At 50.8% G+C, this 17,123-nt stretch overlaps 1 protein-coding gene across 20 annotated transcripts in view; it reads left to right on the top strand.

Moving 5' to 3' along the window:
• The window catches only part of mpp7a (membrane protein, palmitoylated 7a (MAGUK p55 subfamily member 7)), a 779,450-nt gene that overhangs the window by 469,280 nt on the left and 293,047 nt on the right, over positions 1-17,123 (top strand). The window lies entirely within an intron of this gene.

Here is a 17,123-nt window from a genome sequence, read left to right as displayed (position 1 = left end):
TTTTTAAAAACAAAACAATGTTTATTCTATGAACTCAAGTTAACCTTTTTAAAACATACTGTGAACATCTTAGCAGCCATCAATTTAAATATAACCCCCAAAGAATGCAACGCTAAGTAATCCTTAATAAATTCCCAAACAACATTCAGAAGACAAAAGACCCTTTTAACACAAAGATCAGGTTTAAATTCACTATTGAGAGCAGTTACCACTTTGAAAATCCCAAATGAACATTCATAAGCTTGCAGAGATTCATACACATCCTGCTGTGATTTCAGCTTCTCCAAAACTAAAATGAAACCAAACCCATCCTGCAGCAAAAAGCCTAAAGCGAAAGTAAAAAGTTGACAGACAGCCCAGCTCCACCCACTCTCTGACATCACTGTAGTAATAAACACCTATTTCTTAAAGGTACTCTCACATGACAACGCTTTGGAAAAGGACGTGTTGCCAATGCTCTACAATTGTCTTAGTATTTATAGGAATTAATCTCCAGCACAACTCAGGAGAAAAATAACAAGCCATTAAAACAAACTGTGTTTTTCATTTATCTCTATTTTTTGGTTATTAGTTATGTAAGGACAGGAGATGGAAAAAAGGCTGAGCGGTTGAAGGCATGAGATGAAAATGTCACTGTTGACCTTTAAAAGGACAGTAATTTATAATTGCCACTCTCGTGCCATTTAATGAGTAAATTGCTGCCTGACTTGCTCTGCTCCTCCAGAAGCTGAGTGACAATGGCATTGCACCAGTTCATCACCATTCAAATATGTGGAACGGCATGATGTTGCTGTTCATGACACACATTAAACTCACCAGCAAACATCAGGGCCCTTTAATGGTGTGATGTCTTACTTTACTTCCAAACAGTCTTTGACACTAAAAATTAATTTTGACCAAGTGTGGGGTTTGTTTAGCTTATGAGCATACAAATTAAGAGCAGGAATAGACCACTCAGCCCCTTGAAGCTGCTTTGCAATTCCGTAAGATCAGAGCTGATCTAATTTTAAACTCAACTTCACTTTCCTGCCCACCTCCAGTAACCTTTCACCCTTTTTGCCTATCAAGAAACTATCCAATTCTGCCTTGAAGATATTCAAAGACTCTGCCTTAACCAGCTTTTAAGGAAGAGAATTCCAAAATGTCTCAACCCTTCAAGAAAATATCTGTCTCAAATGGGCGGCCCCTTATTTTTACAAACAGTGATTTAATTTTTTTGTTGAAGATTTAAAAAAAAATCCAAATAAAAAAACATTTTGCTTTCTCTTTGCCTCTTGTTTTTGTAATTCATGTAATCCCTGTCGTCTTTATTTTTTTTTACAAATGTTTTTTTATTGGATTTTTGAACAAAGTATATATACAGTTATGTACACAAAATAATATATATCATATACATAGAAGAGAAGAAAACTAAACTATTAAAAAAAACTGGTAGGATATTGTACACTAGTTGAACAACACCCCTCGCCTCAGGTGTGGTGATCCTCAGGTTAAATCACCACCAGTCAGCTTTCCCTCCTCAAGAGGAAAGCAGCCTCTGGCCACCTGGGACTGTGGCGACTTTACCTTACCTGTTTTTCTCGGTCTTTTAATCTATTCATTTTTCTCTCTCCTCATTTCATTTTGCATACCTGATTGGGTATTAAATTAAATATTTTTTTTAATAAACATTGTATTGAGGTATTTTTTGGTATTGTAACAACAACACAATAAACAATGTACATGAAACTATACAGATAGTGCAAAAGCCGTCTCCCTCCCTTACTGGTCCCACCTTTATTAACCCCCTACTCAAAGCTAAACTAAACCCCCCCTTCTGCGACGATTAATTTTCCGCGAAGAAGTTGACGAACGGTTGCCACCTCTGGGCGAACCCTAACAGTGACCCTCTCAAGGCCAACTTGATTTTCTCCAAACAGAGAAAGATAGCCATGTCCGATAGCCAACACTCCGACTTCGGGGGCTTTGAGTCTCTCCAAGCTCATAGTATCCGTCTCTGGGCTACCAGGGAAGCTAAGGCCAGAGTGTCTGCCTCCTTCTCCTCCTGGATTCCTGGGTCTTCCGACACCCCGAAAATCGCCACCTCTGGACTCAGCACCACCCTTGTTTTTAACACCGTGGACATGACACCTGCAAACCCCTGCCAAAATCCCCTCAGCTTCGGACATGCCCAGATCATGTGGACATGGTTCGCTGGTCCTCCCGCATTTCCCCTCGCCAACCCAAACTTCTTCTCCAGCGCCCTCATACTCAAAAAGCTACCCCCTATAAACATATCCCCCATCCTCTCAATCCCTGCACCCCGCCATATTCGGAAGCCCCCATCAATACTTCCCGGGGCAAACCGGTGATTATTACAGATTGGGGACCAGACCAATTGCTCCCTCCGCTCCCACATGTATCCTCCATTGCCCCCAGACTCTCAGGGCCGCCACGACCACGGGGCTGGTGGAGTACCGTGCCGGCGGGAACGGCAGAGGCGCATTTACCAACGCCCCCAAACTGGTGCCCTTGCATGAGGCCGCCTCCATACGCTGCCATGCCGACCCCCCCCCCCCCCCCCAATCACCCACTTCCTGACCATGACTGTATTCGCCGCCCAGTAATAGTTGTTAAATTTTGCAGTGCCAGCGCGCCCTCTCCCCGACTCCGCTCAAGCATTATTTTCCTTACCCGCGGGGTCTTGCCCGCCCCAACAAAACCAGAGATTACTTTGTTGACCCGTTTAAAAAAGGACCGCAGAATAAAGATGGGGAGAGATTGAAACACGAACAGGAATCTCGGGAGGACCGTCATCTTCGCCGTCTGTACCCTGCCAGCTAATGACAACGAAAATCTCTGAAAATCGTCCTTCATTTGGTCTCCTAGCGGGGCCAGATTTAATTTATGCAGCCGGTCCCATTCCCGTGTCACTTGAATGCCGAGGTACCTAAAGCTTCCCCCTACTAATCTAAACGGCAGCTCCCCCAATTGCCCCTCCTGTCCCCTCGCATGGACCGCAAACATCTCTCATTTCTCCATATTTAGCTTATACCCTGCAAACCGGACACATTCTCCCAGAATCCTCATGATTTCTTCCATCCCCTCTAATGGGTCCTATATATACAGAAGCAGGTCACCTGCATAGAGCGAGACTCTGTGCTCCATTCCACCCCGGACCAGCCCCTTGAGGCTTTCTGAGTAATTGCCAACGGGCCTATAGTTAGCACGAACAACAGTGGGGAGAGCGGGCATCCCTGTCCTGTCCCCCGATGCAGTCACAAGAGCCTGATACAGCAACCTAACCCAGTTATTAAAGCCCCGCCCAAATCTGAACCGTCCCAGTACCTCCCACAGATAATCCCATTCTACCCGATCAAATGCCTTTTCTGCATCCATTGCGATCACTACCTCCACCTCCCTACCTTCCGGGGGCATCATGATCCCATTTAACAACCTTCTTACATTGGCCACCAACTGCCTACCCTTAAACTCCATCTGGTCCTCCCCAATAACATCCGGAACACATTCCTCAGCAGTTACCAGCAGTTTTGCATCCACGTTCAACAGGGATATCGACCTGTCGGACCCACACAGCTCCTGGTTCTTGTCCCGCTTCAGAATCAGCAAAATCGTGGCCTCTGACATCGTCGGGGGTGGCACCCCTCTTTCTCTCACCTCATTGAACATCCTCATCAACATCGGCCCCAGTATCCCTGAGAGCTTTTTGTAAAACTCCACTGGGTACCCGTCCGGCCCCGGAGCTTCACCCGCCTGCATGGTCTTCAGACCCTCATCCAATTATCTCTTCCAACCCGATCGGGGCCCCCAGCTCTTCTACCAGCTCCCCGTCCACCTTTGGGCAATTCAGCCCCCCCAAGAAGTGCCTCATCCTCTCTGGCCCCATTGGCGGTTCCGACCCATACAGCCTACTGTAGAAATCCCGAAACGCCTTATTCACCCCTGCTGAATGTCCAACCAGGTTCCCATCTCCGTCATTTACTTTCCTGATCTCCCTGGCTGCCTCCCTCTTTCTAAGCTGCTGTGCAAGCATTCTGCTGGCCTTCTCTCCATACTCATAGATTGCCCCCCTCACCTTTCTCAGCTGCTTCACCGCCCTCCCCGTTTTCGAGCTTGACCAGCCCAAGCCACGGTCAATAACTGTGTTGAAGTCCCCTCTCATGACCAACCTATGCAAGTCCAGGTCTGGTATCTTCCCCAGAATCCTCTTTATAAACTCCAGATCATCCCAATTTGGCACATATACATTTACTAATACCAACTGCACCCCCTCCAGTTTCCCACTGACCATAATGTACCGACCTCCCCCATCTGAAACTATTCTACCCGCATCAAACAGCACCCGCTTATTGATCAGGAAGGCGAACTCAGTCCCGAGTGAAAGACCTGACTGACCCAGCCTTTCCTCAATCTAATCTGGTCAGTTACTCTAAGGTGCGTCTCCTGCAACATTACCACATTCGCCTTCAGTCCCCTAAGATGCACGAACACACGTGCCCTCTTGACTGGCCCATTTAACCCTCGAACATTCCAGGTGATCAGCCTAGTTGGGGGGCTCATTGCCCCCCCCCCTTCGCTGATCAGCCATCCCCTTTTTTGGGCCCTCCTCCAGCCCATGCTCCACCGGCCCGCCCCCAGGCAGACTCCGCCCCCAACCTCCTCTCTGTCCCTTGGCCAAGTCCCTCCCTCGTCAACAGAACGTTTCTCCCCTCCCCCCCCCATTAACAACACTCTGTAACCCAACTCCTTTGATAAACCGAACATATGCACCCCCCCACTGCGCTTCCGTGAGCTAGCCCGCCCAGCCAGCTTGGTCGCCCCCATCCCTGGCGCCGGATAGTCTCCCACCTATTATTCCCTCCCCACCGCTCATACAAACATACTCCAACATCAAACAATCCCCACACAATTGCCCGACAGAAAAACACCAAAATCTAAACGAGCACATCTCCATCCCCCAACAGTGCAAATGAAAACCTTAACTCACTCAGCTCTGCCATTGGTCCCAAATCAATACAGAGGGCATTACAAACAGCTTCCACAAATCGAAAAACGAGAAACTTTTTTTAAAAGAACAGAGAAACAAAAGGAAAAAAAAAATGAACGTTTCAGCAAAGTTCAAAAATTCTCAGTCCACCACCAGTCCTTTCGTTTTCACAAAGTCCAGCGCATCCTCAGGCGACTCGAAATAAAAGTGCTGTTCCCCGTACGTGACCCAGAGACGGGCCGGATACAACAGTCCGGTATTCACCTTTTTCTTAAAAAGGATCAACCTAATCTGGTTGAAGCCTGCTCTTCTCCTGGCCACCTCCACACTCCGGTCTTGGTAGACCTGCAGGATACTATTTTCCCACTTACAGCTCCATGTATGTTGGCCACTGTAGAATGCGCTCCTTATCCAAGTACCTATGGAATCTCACCATCATTGCCCTCGACGGTGGGGGGGGGGGGGGGTTCTCCCGTTCGCGGCTTCCTCACGAGTGTTCTGTGAGCCCTGACAACCCCCAAGGATCGGTTGAATGCCCCATCCCCCAGCAGCTTCTCAAACATATCTGCAATGTATGCCCCAGCGTCCGCTCCTTCGAACCCCTCCGGGAGCCCAACGATTCTCAAGTTCTGCCGGCGGGACCTACTCTCTAGGTCCTCCACCTTCTCCAGGAGCATCTTCTGCTTGTCTCTCAGCATCCCCACCTCCAACTCCACCACAGTTTGATTTTCCTCCTGCTCAGCCTGCACCTTTTGGATCGCCCAATTTTGTGCGTCCAATCTAAACTCTAGCCGCTCAATCGACTCTTTTATCGGGTCCAAGCAGTGCCATTTCTGTTTAGCAAAGCCTTCCTGAATAACTTGCATCAGCTGCTCTGTTGACCGCTGGTCGACAAACCAGAGGTCCGGTCCTCCGCCACGCTGTCTCCCGCTGCAGCTTCAGCCCAAGCCTTCTCTGTTTTTCTGTTTCTGCCTTTACAAGCACTTCTAGTCCTTCTCTCCTGGCACCGATGTGGGAATTCAGTGCACAATTGCCTCTGTCTTCAGTTTTACAGTTCAAGTCCAGTAGAAAATCGAGGGAAAAGGTCCAAAAGTCCTACCCGAGCTATGCAACTTACTCCTTCATAGCCGCCACTGGAAGTCTCTGAATTAAATATTTTAACCAATATTTCTTGGTTCAAACTCTGCATTCCAAATCAATAATTTTTCAATTTGATTAGTAATGGAAAATCACGGTTGCATGTCCTGTTCACAAAGGTCTCAAATGCTCTGGACAAGGTGCTGCATTTTTTTGTTCCGTAGCTGACAGGAACGTCTGATCCAGAGCCCATAAAAAGTCTATGTACTCGTGTAACAGGCGGCTGTCGCCATGAGTTTATTACTGTCCTTAAAATTCAATCCATTAAGAAAGAGAGAATGTGTGCGAAAGGCATAGATTCAGCAACAGAAATACACAGAGCATAACAGTGAGAGAGAAGAAAAAAAAGAGTCATTAACACATAGAGTTGGCAGAAGATCTAGGAGACAGAATGAATGGAGAAGAAACTGAGTAAGATGGAAAGAATGAGGGAATGAGAGATAGAAGGAAACAGATTTATTTCACATTTTTGTGTGAAATAATACCTCCATTCCATTATTTTCATGGTATAAATTAGTTGGTAATGGTGACAACACACGCACAACTTTCCTGCCACGAGATTGGTTTATATTGGCTTGAAAAAAAATGCTGTTTGCCAAATTTGAGTGTACGGTGGTAATATAAACAGATCAGGAGATGAGGATTGATGACCTAATTTGAGTTAATCTCCCCACCAACGTAATACAGAATATCCTGTGTCTCAACAAAAAGCCTCAGCAAAAGTGTGTTCTCAATCTGTGTGCAATGCTCGTCTGTGTCTCTTAAAAATGTTCATACGTATTATAGCCATGTTGCACTCTTTTCTTCAACACTTTATCATATGCATACGTTTCTGCAAATGATGTAGGAACTCTCTCTCTCTCTCTTCCCCCCCCCCCACCCGTCTAATTTATTTCCTGAGGAAGAGAAATGAATAAGAACGTTAATTTCAGATTCGGGTACAAAGTAATATTTGTATAGCGGTTGTATTGATCACTCAGTTAAAATTTAAAATGCTTGAATGACGGATGTGTGTAATCTGAACCAAATTATTTCATCCAAAAAAGTAAGAAAAAAATGTAATGCATTGACCAGGTTTTGATTTTTCTCCCCTAATTGTATAAATATTTCAGCTCTTTAAAGCATTATGAAACTCAATCCCATCTTACAACTTCTGCCCTTTGGACAAATGCATAAATGTTGTATTATTCTTATCTACCTCTCTGAGACTTAACAGTTGTCAGTTTTAAATGTTAAAGTGGTTTAAAGGAACACTTTTAATGGAAAATTGTTGGTCATTTGTTTAGAAGTACATGTTTTGATGTGATTTACCGTGTTTCCACAAGTCTTTGACAAGGAAATGACGCATGGATATTCTTGCTCTTCCCTACTGCACTAAGAAAGCTTGGAAAAGTCTTCATCATAGAACCTTTAACACCGACCCATCCACTGTTAGTCTTAGAGGGTTTTCAGCTTGAAGCTGTTAATACATTGCAGTACAAATCAGGAGTGAAATCTAACAGATTGAATTCTGCAAAGTAGTTTGAGACCGCTTGAAGTATAACGACAACAACAACTTTTATTTATATGGTGCCTTTAAAGTAGTAAAACATCCAAAGTACTTCACTGAAGTGTTATTCATCAAAATATAGCAATGAGCCACAGGGAGAAGATTGGGGTTCACGCAGCTGGAGACATGATTGTCAAAAGGTGAAATTAATTAAATTGGGGATGCACAAGAGGCCAGAATAGAAGAAATAGGAGAACCTTAGAGGTTCACGCTAGTTGGGTGTTTTTCAAATTTTTTTCCGGTCACCAATTTTTACAGAATGGCCGACTTTCGCGACCCATGCCACATTCTCAATAGATTCTCCATTGTTACTTTGAAAAACATCACACTCTTGGTTGGCTTTCTGTATTACATGCAAAAATTGTAAATTGCTCTGCTGTTTCACCTGAAAGGGCAGTTCTATCCTGACACCTTGCTAAAGGGTGTAACTCAGGATTATTTGATTATTTTAAATCTTCCCACCCATTGTTAGCATTTGGAGAATTGCGTGCAAGCGCTGGAAAGATTAATACACTCAATATTACACAGTTTTAACAACGTCATGTTCGCTTGTTCAAAACCAAACATGACCTCGGATAGGAAATTAAACTTAAAACTTCCACTTCAGAAACAGGAGCCCTAACTGTTGCCTGTCAATACTGTTTCCCAGGTAAGTATGTAACAGACTAAATATATGCTTTAAAATAAAAAGCAATGTGCTGATTAGTATACAAAACATGCAGGCACATTCCATTCCATACACCTGCAGCATTTTACTGGCTCCTGTATACACGCATGCAGTTTAGTCGCCAGCAATGCTATCTTTGGCGAACAATTGAAGTCCTGATAAAGCTGGAAGCAAAAGGCCTTGCACTACAGGAACCAATTGAGCAGATGGGGTTCATGTCGTCACACGGCAGAGATGGATGCTTGAGGTCGAGTACATGGGAAGGGTGGGTGGATGGCGGCTGGGGAGGTGATTGAAACAATAAGAAGCGTTCTTGAAGGGCAAGGGCCCAGGTGTGGAGAGACAAGTCGGAAGTGGAAGAAATGGACAATAGGGGCTTGAGGGGGTGGAGAAAGCTGTACGTCTGGGTTAACTGAGAGAATGATAAAGGACATGTTATGGGCCAGGATTTAGAAACTCCAAAGTATATTATGGAGTTCACCTGACGTATAATTTTTTGTTGAATTTGGCTAGGATCAGCACAAGAGCCTCCACTTGAGGTGTGATTCAACAGTCTTCCGAGACACTTTAATCAAAATAAGCTTCATTCTAAGAACGTAGTTAACATTTATAGAAACACACAGCAAGATTTTTTATCAATTACAAACATAAAGGGTGGGATTCTTGAATCCCGTGTCAGAGTGTCCACGCCATCGCAAATGCCGTCGCGTTGTACGACGGCATCAATGGGCCGTTGCCAGGACTAATTCTGGCCCCTACAGGGCTCCAGCTGCCGATCCCGGCGTGAACTATGCGCCGCGGGATCCGTGCAGTCGCAGTGGTCTCATTCAACGCGCCCGCCCCGATGCAACATGGCGCAGGACTCCAGGGGCCGGCATGTAGGAAAGGAGGCCCCCAGCCAGAGAGGCCGGTCTGCCGATCGGTGGGCCCCGATCGCGGGCCAGGCGATATGAATCTCCAGAAAATATAGTCTTATTTAAGTGAGAATTCAGAGTCCTGGGCCACGCCCATGAAGTGGGTTTTTGGTTTATGACATTTTATTTTTGAATTGGAACAGTTAAGGGGGAATTCATTAAGTGTTATACATAGATTACTGTAGCTGTGGGGTATCTTTGGGCGGGATTCCCCCAGCCCTGGGCAGGGCCGGAGAATCCCCGCGATTCCATCATGGGCCAGGCCACATTGGAGGCCCCTTCCGGGGTCGGTTCCCCCCCCGCCCCCCTCCCGCCACAGGCCGCCAGCCTTCAATGCCGAGGTCCTGCCGGCTCAGTGCAGGATAGAACGCCGCCGGTGGGACTCAGTTTGTTTCTTACGGCCGCTCGGCCCATCCGTAGAGCGGCCCGCGATCGGCACCGCACTTATCACGCCGGCGCCAATGTCGCTGATTCTCCGCTCTGTGGAGAATCGCGTGCGGGTGTCGGGGCATCGTGACCCGGTCGCGTGGATTCTCCGGCCCGGCCCATGGCTGGGAAAATCCCGCCCAAAGAGGAGAGCAGCTGACCAGTAAATAAAGAGAGTGCAACTCGTGGAGGTAAGGCAGCACTCGCAGTTGGTCGGACACTCTCGCTATCGCGGTCGTTCTTTCTCACTCTTTCGCGCTCTCTCACGCTCTCACGCTCTCTCACGCTCTCTCTTGCTCCCTCTATCGTGCTCTCTCGTGCTGTCTCTCATGCTCTCTTTCGCGCGCTCTCTCTCGCTCGCTCCCTCTCTCAAGCTCTGTCTCGCACGCTTTTTTTTACGCGCGCTCTCTCGCTCTTTCCCCCTTGCTCTGCCTCTCTCGCTTTCTCTCCCGTGCTCTGCCTCTTTCGCTCTCTCTCCCATGCTCTACCTCTCCCATGCTCTACCTCTCCCATGCTCTGCCTCTGTCGCGCTCCCTCTGTCGCGCTCCCTCTGTCGCGCTCCCTCTGTCGCGCTCCCTCTGTCGCCGACCCTCTGTCGCCGACCCTCTGTCGCCGACCCTCTGTCGCCGACCCTCTGTCGCGCTCCCTCTGTCGCGCTCCCTCTGTCGCGCTCCCTCTGTCGCGCTCCCTCTGTCGCGGACCCTCTGTCGCGGACCCTCTGTCGCGGACCCTCTGTCGCGCCCCCTCTGTCGCGTTCCCTCTCTCGCGCTCCCTCTCTCGCGCTCCCTCTCTCGCGCTCCCTCTCTCTCGCGCTCCCTCTCTCTCGCGCTCCCTCTCTCTCGCGCTCCCTCTCTCTCGCGCTCCCTCTCTCTCGCGCTCCCTCTCTCTCGCGCTCCCTCTCTCTCGCGCTCCCTCTCTCTCGCGCTCCCTCTCTCTCGCGCTCCCTCTCTCTCGCGCTCCCTCTCTCTCGCGCTCCCTCTCTCTCGCGCTCCCTCTCTCTCGCGCTCCCTCTCTCTCGCGCTCCCTCTCTCTCGCGCTCCCTCTCTCGCGCTCCCTCTCTCGCGCTCCCTCTCTCGCGCTCCCTCTCTCGCGCTCCCTCTCTCGCGCTCCCTCTCTCGCGCTCCCTCTCTCAATCGCTTTCTCTCGCGCTCTCTCTCTTGATCTCTCGACACCCCTCGATCTCTCTCGATCTCTCTCGTGCTCTCTCGGGCTCTCTCGCTTTCACACACTCTCTCGCACTCTCTCTCGCGGTCTCTCTCGTGCTCCTTCTTGTGCTCTCTCTCGCGCTCCCTCTCGCTCACTTTCTCACGCACTCTCACATTTGCTTTCTCGCGCTTTCTTGCCCTCTCTTGTGCTCTCTATCGCGTTCTCTCGCGCTCTCTCTCGCGCTCTCTCTCGCGCTCTCTCTCGCGCTCTCTCTCGTGCTGTCTCTCGTACTCTCGTACTCTCTCCCAGTCTCTCCCTCTCACATTCGCTCTCTCTCGCGCTCGCTCGCTCTCGATCTCTCTCTTGATCTCTCTCTATCTCGCTCTCTCTATCTCACTCGCGCTCTCGCTCTCTCAATCTCGTTCTCTCTCACGCTCTCTTTCTTTCTCTCTCTTGCTGTCTCTATCTCTATCGCTCTCTATCTGTCTCTCTCTATCTCTCTTTATCTCTCTTTATCTCTCGCTCTGTATCTCGCTCTGTCTCATAGAACATAGAACATACAGTGCAGAAGGAGGCAAGTCGGCCCATCGAGTCTGCATCGATCCACTTAAGCCATCGCTTCCCTCCTATCCTAGTAACCCAATAACCCCATCTAAACTTTTTTGGTCTGTCAGGGCAATTTAGCCTGGCCAATCCACCTAACCTGCACGTCTTTGGTCTGTGGGAGGAAACCGAAGCACCCGGAGGAAACCCACGCAGACACTGGGAGAACGTGCAGACTCCGCACAGACAGTGACCCAGCGGGGAATCGAACCTGGGACCGTGGCGCTGTGAAGCCACGGTGCTATCCACTTGTGCTACCGTGCTCTCTATATCTCATTCTCTCTATCTCTCTCGTTCTATCTCTCACTCTCTCGTTCTCTCTCACTCTCTCTTGCTCTCTCATTCTGTCTCTCTCTCTCGTTCTCTCTCGCGCTCTCGTGCTCTCTCCCTCGCTTTCTCGCTCTCTCCCGTTCTCACTCTCTCTCTCTCTCTGTCTCTCTATCTCTCTATCGCTCGCTATCTCTGGCTCTCTTTTTTCCTTCTCTCTCTATCTTGCTTTCTCTCTCTCTCTCCCTCTATCTCTCTTTATCTCGCACTCCATATCTCTCTCATTCTCTCGATCTCTCATTTTCTCTCTTGTTCTCTCTCTTTCTCTCTCTTTCTCATTCTCTCTCTCTCTCGTTCTCTCTCTCACTCTCGTTCTCTCTCGCTCCCTTGCTCTCTCGTTCTCCCTGTTTCGTTCTCTCTCTCTCTCGTTCTCTCTCTCGTGCTCTCTCTCGCTCTCTCTCGCTCTCGCTCTCTCTCTCTCGCTCTCTTTCTCGCTCTTGTTCTCTCGCCTTTCTTCTCTTCGGTCAGAACCTTACAAATGGACATAGATAGGTTAGGGAGTGGGCCAAAATGTGGAGTTAGATGGAGTTTAACATGGATAAGTGTGAGGTCATGCATTTTGGTCGATAAAATGGAAATGCAACTTATCTAAATGGGGAGAGACTTCGGGGTGCCCCGATTCAGAGGGACCTGGGTGTCCTTGTGCATGAGTCACAGAAAACGAGCATGCAAGTGCAGCAGGTAATAAGGAAAGCAAATAGAATGTTGGCATTTATAGCAAAAGGATTAGAGTATAAAGGTAAGGAAGTGTTGTTGCTACTCTACAAGGCATTGGTAAGACCGCACCTGAAGTATAGTGCACAGTTTTGGTCCCCTTATTTGAGGAAAGATGTAGTGGCATTGGTTGCAGTTCAGAGGAGGTTCACTAGATTGTTTCCAGAGACGAGGGGTTTGTCGTACGAAGAGAGATTGAATAGAACAGTACAGCACAGAACAGGCCCTTCGGCCCTCGATGTTGTGCCGAGCAATGATCACCCCACTCAAACCCACGTATCCACCCTATACCCGTAACCCAACAACCCCCCCCTTAACCTTACTTTTTAGGACACTATGGGCAATTTAGCATGGCCAATCCACCTAACCCGCACAACTTTGGACTGTGGGAGGAAACCGGAGCACCCGGAGGAAACCAACGCACACACAGGGAGGACGTGCAGACTCCACACAGATAGTGACCCAGCTGGGAATCGAACCTGGGACCCTGGAGCTGTGAAGCATTTATGCTAACCACCATGCTACCGTGCTGCCCCCAGAATAGTTTAGGCATATACTCTCTCTAGTTTAGAAGCATGAGGGGAGATGAAATCAACGTGTACAAAATGCTAAAAGGTATGGATGAAGTAGATGTGGAGCATTCTTGTGGGGCATTCTAAAACGAGAGGTCATAATCTTAGAATAAGAGGGAGCAAATTGAAAACAGATGAGGAGATGCTACTTCTCCAAAGGGTTGTGAATCTGTGGACTTCGCAACCCCAGAGTGCGGTGGATGCAGGGACAGTGAGTATATTTAAGGAGGAGTTAGACATGTTTAATTGGTAATGGGTTGAGGGGTTGTGGAGAATGGGCAAGATAGTGGAGTTGAGGCCATGATAGGATCAGCCATGATCTCATTGAAAGTAGGCTAAATTGCCTACTCCGGTTCCTAGGTCATGTGTTCTAGGGAGAAGATGCTCTGGCTGATTTTGCAATCCAGCTCTTGGTCTGTCGCATTTACATAGAATTTACAGTGCAGAAGGAGGCCATTCGGCCCATCGAGTCAGCACTGGCTCGCAAGAGCACACTACTCAAGGTCAATACCTCCACCCTATCCCCATAACCCAGTAACCCCATCTAACACTAAGGGCAATTTTGGACACTAAGGACGATTTATCATGGCCAATGCACCTAACCTGCACATCTTTGAACTGTGGGAGGAAACCGGAGCACCCGGAGGAAACCCACACACACACGGGGAGGATGTGCAGACTCCGCACAGACAGTGACCCAAGCCGGAATCGAAACTGGGAACCTGGAGCTGTGAAGCAATTATGCTATCCACAATGCTACTGTGCTGCCCATGCATTGTAGGTAGCAGATGAGGAACATATCAGCCATCATAGAATGGCAGAGTAGATTCGATGGGCCGAGTGGCCTAATTCTGCTGTTATATCTTATGAACTTGGGCAGGTCACTATTACTCCCCGCATGTTAACTTTCTGTGTCACTTGTTTAAGCATATCCAAGTCTCTGAATATCAGCATGAATAGGTTTCATGCCTTTGAAAAAAATTATGATCTGTTTTCAGTACCGAAGTGAATAACCTCATGCATCCCCACATTATACTCCATTTGTCACCTTGCTGGCGATTCACTTAACCTACAATATACTTCACCTGAAAAAGGTAATTGTGTAAGGTAAAGGGTAGGATGCCGATTGCAAGTGGATTAGGGTGCAAGTGTTGTCAGGTGAGCGGAAGATAAGGTGATAGGTCAGCAGGGTGCTGAGTGGGAGAGGTAGGGAGGTGGGTAGGATGACAAGTGGGGCTGGTTGGGTGGCGGATGGGGGAGGTAGGTAGGGTGGCAGATTGAGGACGTGGGTATTGTGGGGGAGGGGCTGAGGGGGAGGGCATGGGGAGTTGGGTCAGGTACGGGCTGGCCAAGTAGGGTTGGGAAGGAGGTGAGGAGAGTCAGGGGATCGGGTGGGGAATCAGGTGGAAAGAGTTAGTCAGGTCAGGTCACTGACCATTCAGATCAGGTCAGGATTTCATGGCGTTTAGTTGCAGGATAAAGGTAGCCACAGAGGTCAATGTAATTCCGGGGTCAGTTGTACAGTTAATCAACAGAAATCACAATTAAAACAATTGTTATTATTGTCACAAGTAGGCTTACGTTAACACTTCAATGAAGTTACTGTGAATATCCCCTAACCGTCACATTCTAGCGCCTGTTCGGGTACACAGAGGGAGAGTTCAGAACTTCCAATTCACCTAATAAGCAGGTCTTTCTGGACCTGTGGGAAGAAACTGGAACACTCGGAGGAAACCCACGCAGACACGGGGAGAACATGCAGACAGTGACCCAAGCCAGGAATTGAATCCAGGTCCCTGGCGCTGTGAAACAACAGTGCTAACTACTGCGCTACCGTGCAGCCACCCCACGTGTTAGATTAAGGTCTGAACTTTTCACATGGTGAGGTCTCCCTTCTTGCCATCCGAAGAGTCAGTGAGGGAGCACATCTCATCCCGGCGTAGATGCCCCGTAGCCATTACACACTAATGTGTGTCAGTTGGCCACAAGTGGGACTGTTTCGGGAGGAGGTTTAGTCTCAGAGAGCTGCCAGTGAATCGGCTCACCGCCGCTCTGGCCCTGCTCTCGGCTCACCGCCGCTCTGGCCCTGCTCTCGGCTCACCGCCGCTCTGGCCCTGCTCTCTGCTCGCCCCTGCTCTCGGCTCACTGCCGCTCTGGCCTGGCTCTCGGGTGACTGCCGCTCAGGCCCTGTTCTCGGGTGACTGCTGTTGTGGCTCGGATCTCGGGTCACCGCCGCTCTGGCCCTGCTCTCGGGTGACTGCCACTCTGGCCCTGTTCTTCGCTCACTGCCGCTCTGCGCCTGCTCTCGGCTCACCGCCGCTCTGGCCCTGCTCTCGGCTCACCGCCGCTCTGGCCCTGTTCTCCGCTCACTGCCGCTCTGGCCCTGCTCTCGGCTCACCGCCGCTCTGGCCCTGCTCTCGGGTGACTTGCCGTTGTGGCTCGGATCTTGGGTCACTGCCGCTCTGGCCTGGCTCTCTGGTCACTGCCGCTCTGGCCCTGCTCTCGGGTGACGGCTGCTCTGGCCCTGCTCTCTGCTCACCGCCGCTCTGGCCCTGCTCTCGGCTCACCTCTGCTGTGGCCCTGTTCTCCGCTCACTGCCGCTCTGGCCCTGCTCTCGGCTCACTGCCGCTCTGGCCCTGTTCTCTGCTCACTGCCGCTCTGGCCCTGCTTTCGGGTGACGGCCACTCTGGCCCTGCTCTCAGCTCACCGCCGCTCTGGCCCTGCTCTCGGGTGACCGCCGTCTGGCCCTGCTCTCGGGTGACTGCCACTCTGGCCCTGCTCTCGGGTGACTGCCGCTCTGGCCCTGCTCTCGGCTCACCGCCGCTCTGGCCCTGTTCTCGGCTCGCCGCCGCTCTGGCCCTGTTCTCGGCTCGCCGCCGCTCTGGCCCTGTTCTCCACTCACTGCCGCTCTGGCCCTGCTCTTGGGTGACGGCCGCCCTGGCTCTGCTCTCGGGTAACTGCCGCTCTGGCCCTGTTCTCAGGTGACTGCCGCTCTGGCCCTGCTCTCGGGTGACGGCTGCTCTGGCCCTGCTCTCTGCTCACCGCCGCTCTGGCCCTGCTCTCGGCTCACCCCTGCTGTGGCCCTGTTCTCCGCTCACTGCCGCTCTGGCCCTGCTCTCGGCTCACTGCCGCTCTGGCCCTGTTCTCTGCTCACTGCCGCTCTGGCCCTGCTTTCGGGTGACGGCCACTCTGGCCCTGCTCTCAGCTCACCGCCGCTCTGGCCCTGCTCTCGGGTGACCGCCGTCTGGCCCTGCTCTCGGGTGACTGCCACTCTGGCCCTGCTCTCGGGTGACTGCCGCTCTGGCCCTGCTCTCGGCTCACCGCCGCTCTGGCCCTGTTCTCGGCTCGCCGCCGCTCTGGCCCTGTTCTCGGCTCGCCGCCGCTCTGGCCCTGTTCTCCACTCACTGCCGCTCTGGCCCTGCTCTTGGGTGACGGCCGCCCTGGCTCTGCTCTCGGGTAACTGCCGCTCTGGCCCTGTTCTCAGGTGACTGCCGCTCTGGCCCTGCTCTCGGGTCACTGCCGTTCTGGCCCTGCTCTCGGGTGACTGCCGCTCTGGCCCTGCTCTCGGGTCACCGCCGCACTGGCCCTGCTCTCGGGTCACCGCCGCACTGGCCCTGCTCTCGGGTCACCGCCGCACTGGCCCTGCTCTCGGGTCACCGCCGCTCTGGCCCTGCTCTCGGGTGACTGCCGCTCTGGCCCTGCTCTCGGGTGACTGCCGCACTGGCCCTGCTCTCGGGTCACCGCCGCTCTGGCCCTGCTCTCGGGTCACCGCCGCTCTGGCCTTGCTCTCTGCTCACCGCCGCTCTGGCCCTGCTCTCGGCTCACCGCCGCTCTAGCCCTGCTCTCGGCTCACCGCCGCTCTGGCCCTGCTCTCGGCTCACCGCCGCTCTGGCCCTGCTCTCGGCTCACCGCCGCTCGTTCTACTCATCATCCCAGTATCTCTTTATTTATGCTGTATTTTGGGTGCTGGTTTAGCTCAGTTGTCTTGACAGTTAGTTTGTGACGCAGATTGGCGCCAGCAACCATGTCGATTCCTATGCCGGCTGAGGTTATTCATGATGCCCCGCCTTCTCAACCTTTC

This window comes from Scyliorhinus canicula, chromosome 5, assembly GCF_902713615.1.
Source record: "Scyliorhinus canicula chromosome 5, sScyCan1.1, whole genome shotgun sequence".
In the NCBI taxonomy this organism is placed as follows: Eukaryota; Metazoa; Chordata; class Chondrichthyes; order Carcharhiniformes; family Scyliorhinidae; genus Scyliorhinus; species Scyliorhinus canicula.
The sequence above is the reverse complement of the archived record's forward strand: the minus strand, read 5'-3'. Positions and strand labels throughout refer to the sequence as shown.